Here is an 8,349-nt window from a genome sequence, read left to right on the forward strand (position 1 = left end):
GATCTTCAATTACTCTCGACTGACAGGGCATCCCTGAGACTAGTCTGCGTTTACTAGTCTGCGTTTGGATGCACCAAGCCAGTGAAGTCTGTAAGAAGCTCCACTGGTTCCACAATTAGTTTATCACTCACCTTTTATGGCCAGAAGCCAAGAGCAACATGGCTATGAGACTGCAAAAGATTCACTGTATTAAGTACTCAAGTGCCTGTAAATGAAGTAAAGGACATGCAAGCCATACTCTTCCCTTATCTCTACTAGTTTAATGTGTTCCTTTATAGAGAGTACATTTCATAGAGAATCACCTCTATTCTCTCTCCACAACGTCTTTGGAAATACCACGCTTTCTTCTTATAACAGCTGATAAGTTATATTTGTAAGTAATAAAGAATTCTGCCTTTTCATTCTTAACTCATTTGAAATGCAATATATTTGAATACTTTATCATCCTCAAACTGATCTTCTTCAGTGGAAACATATCCCAAAAAGTCCGAAGTAAATGGAACTTTTTTGGTAAATCATACTTTTTATTTAGGGCAGGACTTAGAGATATTTTAATCTCTGAGGGCATGGAAGAATTTATAAATTATTTTAAATCAGTGGAGAGTAGTAACTATGTATTTTGAGTGTTAGCAACATCACCTTTACTGGAATGGGGAAAAGAGACTACATTTTGAAAGAAATACAGAAAAAGTCATCCACAGTCCCACCAATTGGAGTCAACCATATTAACTTTTTGGCATATTTGTTTTTTTTTCCCTCCTCGGGTTAAAAAAATGCACAAGTTATATATGAACATACAATAATTTCTTAAAAATTAGAATGTTACTCCCATTACAAGTAAACTTTCATCTTCACCTCTGTCATGATCCATATTGATTCAACTTCCAAGCACAGACAATTGCTTTATCAGAATGTCTCTACGCACTTTTATACAGACACAAAGTGTCTATTTTTCCTGAGTTTTTTAAACATAAAAAAGTTGTACACATGGTTTAACAGCTTACTTTTGTATTCAACATTATTTTTGAGGACTCCCTATATTGGTGAATACAGACAGAATTCACTTTTATAACAACTTAATAATAATCCATGGTATTTAATTTCATTATTTCCCTGTTGCATTGTGAGGTTACTTCATTTTCTTTTCAATTCTGTTGATCTTTTCAAGAACCAGGTCCTGGTTCCATTCATCTCTTCTATTTTTAAAATTTTAGTTTCTATTTTGTTTATTTCTGTTCTAATCTTTATTATTTCTTCCTGTCTGCTGTCCTTGCATTTTGATCTTCTTTTTTAGTTTTTTTTTCTTGTTTGTTTTTTTTGGTGTAAGGATAGGTTGTTTACTTGAGATTTTTCTTGCTATTTGAGGTATCCCTGTATTGCTATATACTTCCCTCTTGACCAGCTTTTGTTGCATCCCAAAGGTTTTGGACTGTTGTGTTTTCATTTTCATTTGTCTCCAAGTATTTTTTAAAAATTTTCTCTGAAGTTTTGGTTGACTCATTCATTGATTAGTAGCATGTTATTTAACCTCCATGTATTTTTGGTCTGTCTAAATATTTTCTCAGGGTTGATTTCTAGTTTCTTAGTGTTGTGATTGGTAAAGATCCATGGTATGACTTCCATCTTCTGAAATTGTTGAGTCTTGTTTCATGGCCTAATATCTTATCTATTCTGGAGAAGGTTTTATGTGTACTCGAAAAGAGTGTATATTCTGCTGTTTAGGATAGAATGTTCTGCATAGGATGAATAGGATGGACTGTTAGATCCATATGGTCCAATGTGTCATTCTAAGCCACTGTTACTTTGTTAATTTTCTGTTTATCTAAGATCTGTCCATTGATATAAGTGGGATGTTAAAGTTATTATTGTACTACTATCAATTATATTATTTATGTATGTTATTAACTGCTGTATCTTTTTTTTTTTTTTTTGGTGGTTGCCATTTTGAGTGCATAAATATTTACAATTTTTAGATCTTCTTGTTGTATTTTTCCCTTTTTTTTTTTTTTTTTTACAAATAGTTTATTGTCAAATTAGTTTCCACATAACACTCAGTGCTCATCCCCACAAGTGCCCTCCTCCATGCCCTGTATTTTTCCCTTTTTGATTATATATTGTCCTTTTTTGTCTCTTTTTACATTTTTGTTTTTAAAATCTAGTTTGTCTAATATAAGTATGAGTACTCTGGCTTTTGTATGACATCTATTTACACAATAAATGTTTCTCCATCCCCTCACTTTCAATCTGTCGGTGACTGTAGGCCTAAAATGGGTCTCTTTTTCTTTTTTCAAATTTAAATCCAAGTTAGTTAAATCCAAATTAGTGTAATAATGATGTCAGGAACAGAATTCAGTGATTCATCACTTACATATAACACCCAGGGCTCATCCTAACAACAGTCCTCCTTAGGACCCATCACTCATTTAGCTCATACCCCCCAACACCTCTCCAGCAACCCTCAGTTTGTTCTGTTTGTAAGAGTCTCTTATGGCTTGTCTCCCTCTCTGTTTTTGTCTTATTTTTGCTTCCCTTTCCCTATGTTATTGGTTTTATTTCTTAAATTCCACATATACATGCAAGTGAAATTGTGTATTTGTCTTTCTCTGACTGACTCCTTTCACTTAGCTTCGTACACTTTAGTTCCATCTACGTTGTTGCAAATGGCAAGATTTCATTATTTTTCATTGCTGAGTAGTATACCATTGTGTATACTAGTATACCATTGTGTGTGTATATATATATATATACATATATATATATATGCATATAATGCACATATATGCATGTAATACATATATTATGGAAAGAGCCCGAATGTCTTCCTAACAAATCTTCCTTATACAAATGTATCTTCCTTATACATTTGCTAGTCAGTAGACATTTGGGCTCTTTCCATAATTTGGCTATTGAAGATAATGCTGCTATAAACATTGGGATCCATGTGCCTCTTCGAGTCACCATTTTGTATCCTTTGGGTAAATACCTAGTAGTGCAATTGCTAGGTCGTATAGTAGTTCTATTTTTAATTTTTTGAGGAATTCATGCTGTTTTCCAGAATGACTGCACAAGTTTGCATTCCCTCCAGCAGGGCAAAAGGGTTCCCTTTTCTCTGCATCCTCGCCAACATATGTTGTTTCCTGAGTGTTCATTTTAGCCATTCTGAGAGGTGTGAGGTGGTATTTCAATGTGGTTTTGATTTGTATTTCCCTGATGATGATTTTGAGCATTGTCTCATGTGTCTGTTAGCCATCTGTATATCTTCTTTGGAAAAAACGTCTATTCATTTCTTTTGCACGTTTCTTAACTGGGTTGTTCATTTTTTGGGTATTGAGTTTGATAAGTTTTTTATAGATTTTGGATACTAACCTTTTATCTGATATACCATTTGGAAATATCTTCTCCCATCCCATCAGTTGCCTTTTAGTTTTGCTGATTGTTTCCTTTGCTATGTAGGAGATTTTTATATTGATGAGGTCCGAATAGTTCATTTATTTCCCTTGAGGTCCCAAAGTTCATTTTATGTCCCTTGCCTCCGGAGACATGTCAAGTAAGAAGTTGTTACAGCCGAAGTCAAAGAGGTTGTTGCTTGTTTTGATGGCTTCCTGTCTTACATTTGGGTCTTTCATTTACTTTGAGGTTATTTTCTTATGGTATAAGAAAGTGGTCTAGGTTCATCTTCTGCATGTCACTACCCAGTTTTCTCAGGACCATTTGCTGAGAATGGTCTTTTTTTCCACTGAATGTTCTTTCTTGCTTTCTCAAAGATTAGTTAGCCGTATGTTTGTGGGTCCATTTCTGGGCTCTTTATTCTGTTCCAGTGATCTATGTGTCTGTTTTTGTGCGCATGCTATACAGCCCTGTAATACAGCTTGAAGTCTGGAATTGTGATGCCTCCAACTTTAGTTTTCTTTTTCAACATTACTTTGTCTATTCAGGGTCTTTTCTGGTTCCATACACATTTCAGAATTGTTTGTTTTAGCTCTGTGAGGAATGCTTGTGTTATTTTGACAGGGATTGCTTTGAATATGTGGATTGCTTTGGGTAGTATCAAAGTTTTAACAAAATTTGTTCTTCCAATTTAGGTGCATGGAAGGTTTTCCATTTTTTTGTGTATATTCTTCAATTTCTTTCATAAGCTTTTTATAGTTTTCAGTGCATAGATCTTTTACCTCTTTGGTTAGGTTTATTCCCAGGTATTTTATGGTATTTGATGCAATTGTAAATGGGATAGATTCCTTGATTTTTTTCTTCCACTGCTTCATTTTTGGTGTATAGAAATGCAACTGATTTCTATACATTGATTTTATAACTGTGACTTTGCTGAATTCATGTATCAGTTCTAGCAGTTTTTGGGTGGAGTCTTTTGGTTTTCCATGTAGAGACTGATTGTTGTCTGATTGTTAAGCCTAGGACTTGCAACACTATGTTGAATAACAGTGTTGAGAGTGGACATACTTGCCATGTTCTTGACCTTAGGGGGAAAGATGATATTAGCTGTGGGTCTTTTGTATATGGCCTTTATGATCTTGAGGTATGTTCCTTCTATCCCTACTTTATTGAGGATTTTTATTAAGAAAGATGCTGTAAATCGTCAAATACTTTTTCTGCATCAATTGATAGATAATGTGGTTCTTATCTTTTCTTTTATTGATGTGATGTATCACATTGATTGATTTGTGAATATTGAACCAGACTTGCGTTCCAGGAATAAATCCCACTTGATTGTGGCAGATAATTCTTATAGTGTATTCTTGGATCTGGTTGGCTAGTATCTTGTTGAGAATTTTTGTATCCATGTCCATCAGGGAAATTGGTCTGTAGTTCTCCTTTTTAGTGGGGTCTTTGGTTTTAGAATCAAGGTAATGGTGGCCTCGTAGAATAAGTTTGGAAGTTTTCTTTCCATTTCTATTTTTTGGAACAACTTCAAAAGAATAGGTGTTAACTCTTCTTCAAATATTTGGTAGAATTCCTGTAGAAAGCCATCGGGTCTTGGAATCTTGTTTGTTGGAAGATATTTCATTACTGATTCAATGTCTTTACTGCTTGTGGCTCTGTTCAAATTTTCTATTTCTTCCTGCTTCAGTTTTGGTTGTTTATACATTTCTAGGAATTTGTCCATTTCTTCCAGATTGCCTAATTTGTTGGCATATAATTGTTCATAACATTCTCTTATTATTGTTTGTATTTCTGAGGTGTTGATTATGATCTCTCTTAATTCGTGATTTTGTTTATTTGGGTCTTTTCATTTTTCTCTTTGATCATTCTGAGTAGGGGGCTATCAATTTTGTTAATTATTTCAAAGAATCAGTTCTGGTTTCACTTACCTGTCCTACTGTTTTGTTTTGTATTGTTTTTGATTTTGTTTATCATTATTTTCTGCTCTAATCTTTACTATTTCCCTTATTCTGTTGGTTTTGAGTTTTATTTGATGGTCTTTTTTCAACTCCTTTAGGTGTAAGATTAGGCTGTGTATTTGAGAACTTTCTTCCTTCTTTAGGAGGGCCTGGATTGCTATACACTTTCCTCTTATGACCACAGTTGCTGCATTCCAGAGATTTTGGGCTGTCATGTTTTCATTTGCATTGGCTGCCATGTACTTTTAAGTTTCTTCTTAGTTTCTTGGTTAACCAATTCATTATTTAGTAAGATATTCCCTAATCTCCAAATATTTGTGGTCCTTCCAAGTTTTTCTGTGGTTGATTTCAAATTTCATAGCATTATGGTCTGAAAATATGAATGGTATGATCTCAATCTTTTTGTACCTTTTGAGGGCTGATTTGTGACGCAGTATGTCATATATTCTAGAGAATGTTCCATGTGCACTTGAGAATATTGTGTACTCTGCTTTAGGATGAAATGTCCCAGGTATATCCGTTAAGTTCATTTGGTCCAGTGTGTCATTTATAGCCATTGTTTACTTGTTGATTTTCTGCTTACATGATCTGTTCACTGCTGTGAGTGGAGTGTTGAAGTCCCCTATCATTATGGTATTATTATTGCTGAGTTTCTGTATGTTTGTGATTGATTTATATATTTGGGTGCTATTAAGTTGGGGGCATAAATATTTACATTTATATCTTCTTGGTGGAAGATTATGATATAATGTCCTTCTTCATCTTTTGTTACAGTCTTTGTTTTAAAAGCTTTGTCTGATATACGTATCGCTACTCTGGCTCTTTTTTGTTATCCATAAGCCTGATAGATGGTTCTCCATCCTCTTTCAATCTTCAGATGTCTGTAGGTCTAAGATGTGTCTCTTGTAGGCAGCATATGGATGGGTCTTGTTTTCTTTTCCATCCTGATACCTTATGTCTTTTGATTGGAGTATTTATTTCATTTACATTCACAGTGATTATTGAAACATGTGAACTTAATGCTACTTTATTACCTGTAAAGTTGGTGCTTCTGGTAATATTTTCTTGTCCTTTCTAGTCTTTGTTGCTTTTAGTCTCTTGTTTTGTTGTCTTTTCTCCTTTCAAATAGTCCCAGTTAAAATTTCTTGCAGGGCTGGTTTAGCGGTCACAAACTCCTTTAGTTTTTATTTGTTTGGGAAACTCTTTATGTCTCTTTCTATTTTGAATGACAGCCTTTCAGAATAAAGAATTCTTAGCTACAAATATATATTTTTTAATTCAGCATGTTGGATATATCCTGCCAGTCTTTTCTGACCTGGCAAGCTTTTGTGGACAGATTTGCTACGAACCTGATCTGTCTTACTTGTAAGTTAAGGACTTTTTTTCCCCTTGCTGCTTTTCATAATTCTTTCCTTGTGTGTGTATTTTGTGAATTTGACTATGATATGCCTTGTTGATGGTTGGTTTTTGTTGAATCTAATGGTAGTTTCCTGTGCTTCTTGGATTTTGATGTTTGTGTCTTTCCCCAGATTAGGAAAGTTTTCTGCGATAATCTGCTCACATAAACCTTCAGCCCCTTTTTCTCTCTCGTCATTTTCTGTGACTCCTATGATTCAGATAGTATTCCTTTTTAATACGTCACTGAGTTCTCTAAGTCTTGTATCATGATTTTTTGTCTTTGTTTCCCTCTTTATTTATGCTTCATTATTCTCCATAACTTTATCTTCTATACTGCTGACCCTTTGCTCTGCTTTGTTCATTCTTGTCATCACAGTATCAGTTTGAGACTGCATCTCGGCCATAGTATTTTTAACCTCAGCCTGACTAGATTTTATTTCTTTTCTCTGCAGAACGGAATTCTCTAGAGTCTTCTATGCTTTTCAGAAGCCCAGCTACTATTCTTATAGTTGTGGTTTTAATTATACTTCAGTGATCTTACTTACATCTTACTTTAAATCCCTGGCTATCATTTGTTCATGTTCTTTCTTTTGGAGAAAGAAAACAATTACTAAAATTAAAAAATTAAAAACAAAACAAAAAATCAAATAAAGGAAGGTATATCCTAGGTGTGTTTTGGTTTGCTTGTTGAATGAAGCTTGATAGAATAGAGAAAAAAGGGAAAGGGAAGAAAAAAAAGTTAAGCAAAAAATTTTTGAATAAAAAATTAAATAATAAAATAGAACAAAATAAAGAAAATAAAATAGAACAAAAATTAAAAGAATAATAAAATAAAAAAGGATTTGCTCTTTCTGTATCCAAGAAAGATAAGAAAGAAAAAAGAAAACAGTTTAAGCAAAAACAGAAGCAAAGAAAACAAACAAATAAACAAACCAGCAAACAGAATAAAAGTGGAATGAAATTACATCCAGTTTACCCTAGAACTGAAACTTTGAAGCACACTGTAGTCCCTCACTAAGCAGGTGGAAGGGTTTATGCTGGTCTTGTGAGGACTGTGCTTGGAGGGCACAGTTGGGGGTGCTTGGTATAACGGCTGTGTTCGTCACTAGATGGTGCTGCTCAGTTTACTGAGGTGGGTCTGTTTGCACGTGACCTTCCACATGCCAGGGGGAGGTGAAAATGGCTTCACCCAGTTCCTTAGTCTCTGGTGCAGGAACTTCAGGTCTTCTCTGACCTCTGATCAAGCAACCCTTCTTTGTCTCAGGCCTCTATCCACCCAACCCGCCCATGTCCAAGCTGTCCACCTGCCATGTGGCACTGCCCCCGAAGTTTTATCTCAGATGAAGTTGTGTTTCAAAACCCCACATTTCAGGGGCATCTGGGTGGCATCGTTGCTTAAGCATCCAACTTTGGCTCAGGTCATGATCTCATGGTTCGTGAGTTTGAGCCCCACATTGGGCTCTCTGTTGTTAGTTTAGAGCCGACTTTGGATCTTCTGTTCCTCTCTCTCTGCCCTTCCTCCGTTGTCACTTTCTCTCCAAAAAATAAATAAAACATCAAAACTCTACACTTCAGAGACACCCCCCCCCTCCTTTGC

The sequence above is a fragment of the Crocuta crocuta genome, unplaced genomic scaffold (genome assembly GCF_008692635.1).
Source record: "Crocuta crocuta isolate KB4526 unplaced genomic scaffold, BGI_CrCroc_1.0 scaffold243, whole genome shotgun sequence".
Lineage (NCBI taxonomy): Eukaryota > Metazoa > Chordata > Mammalia > Carnivora > Hyaenidae > Crocuta > Crocuta crocuta.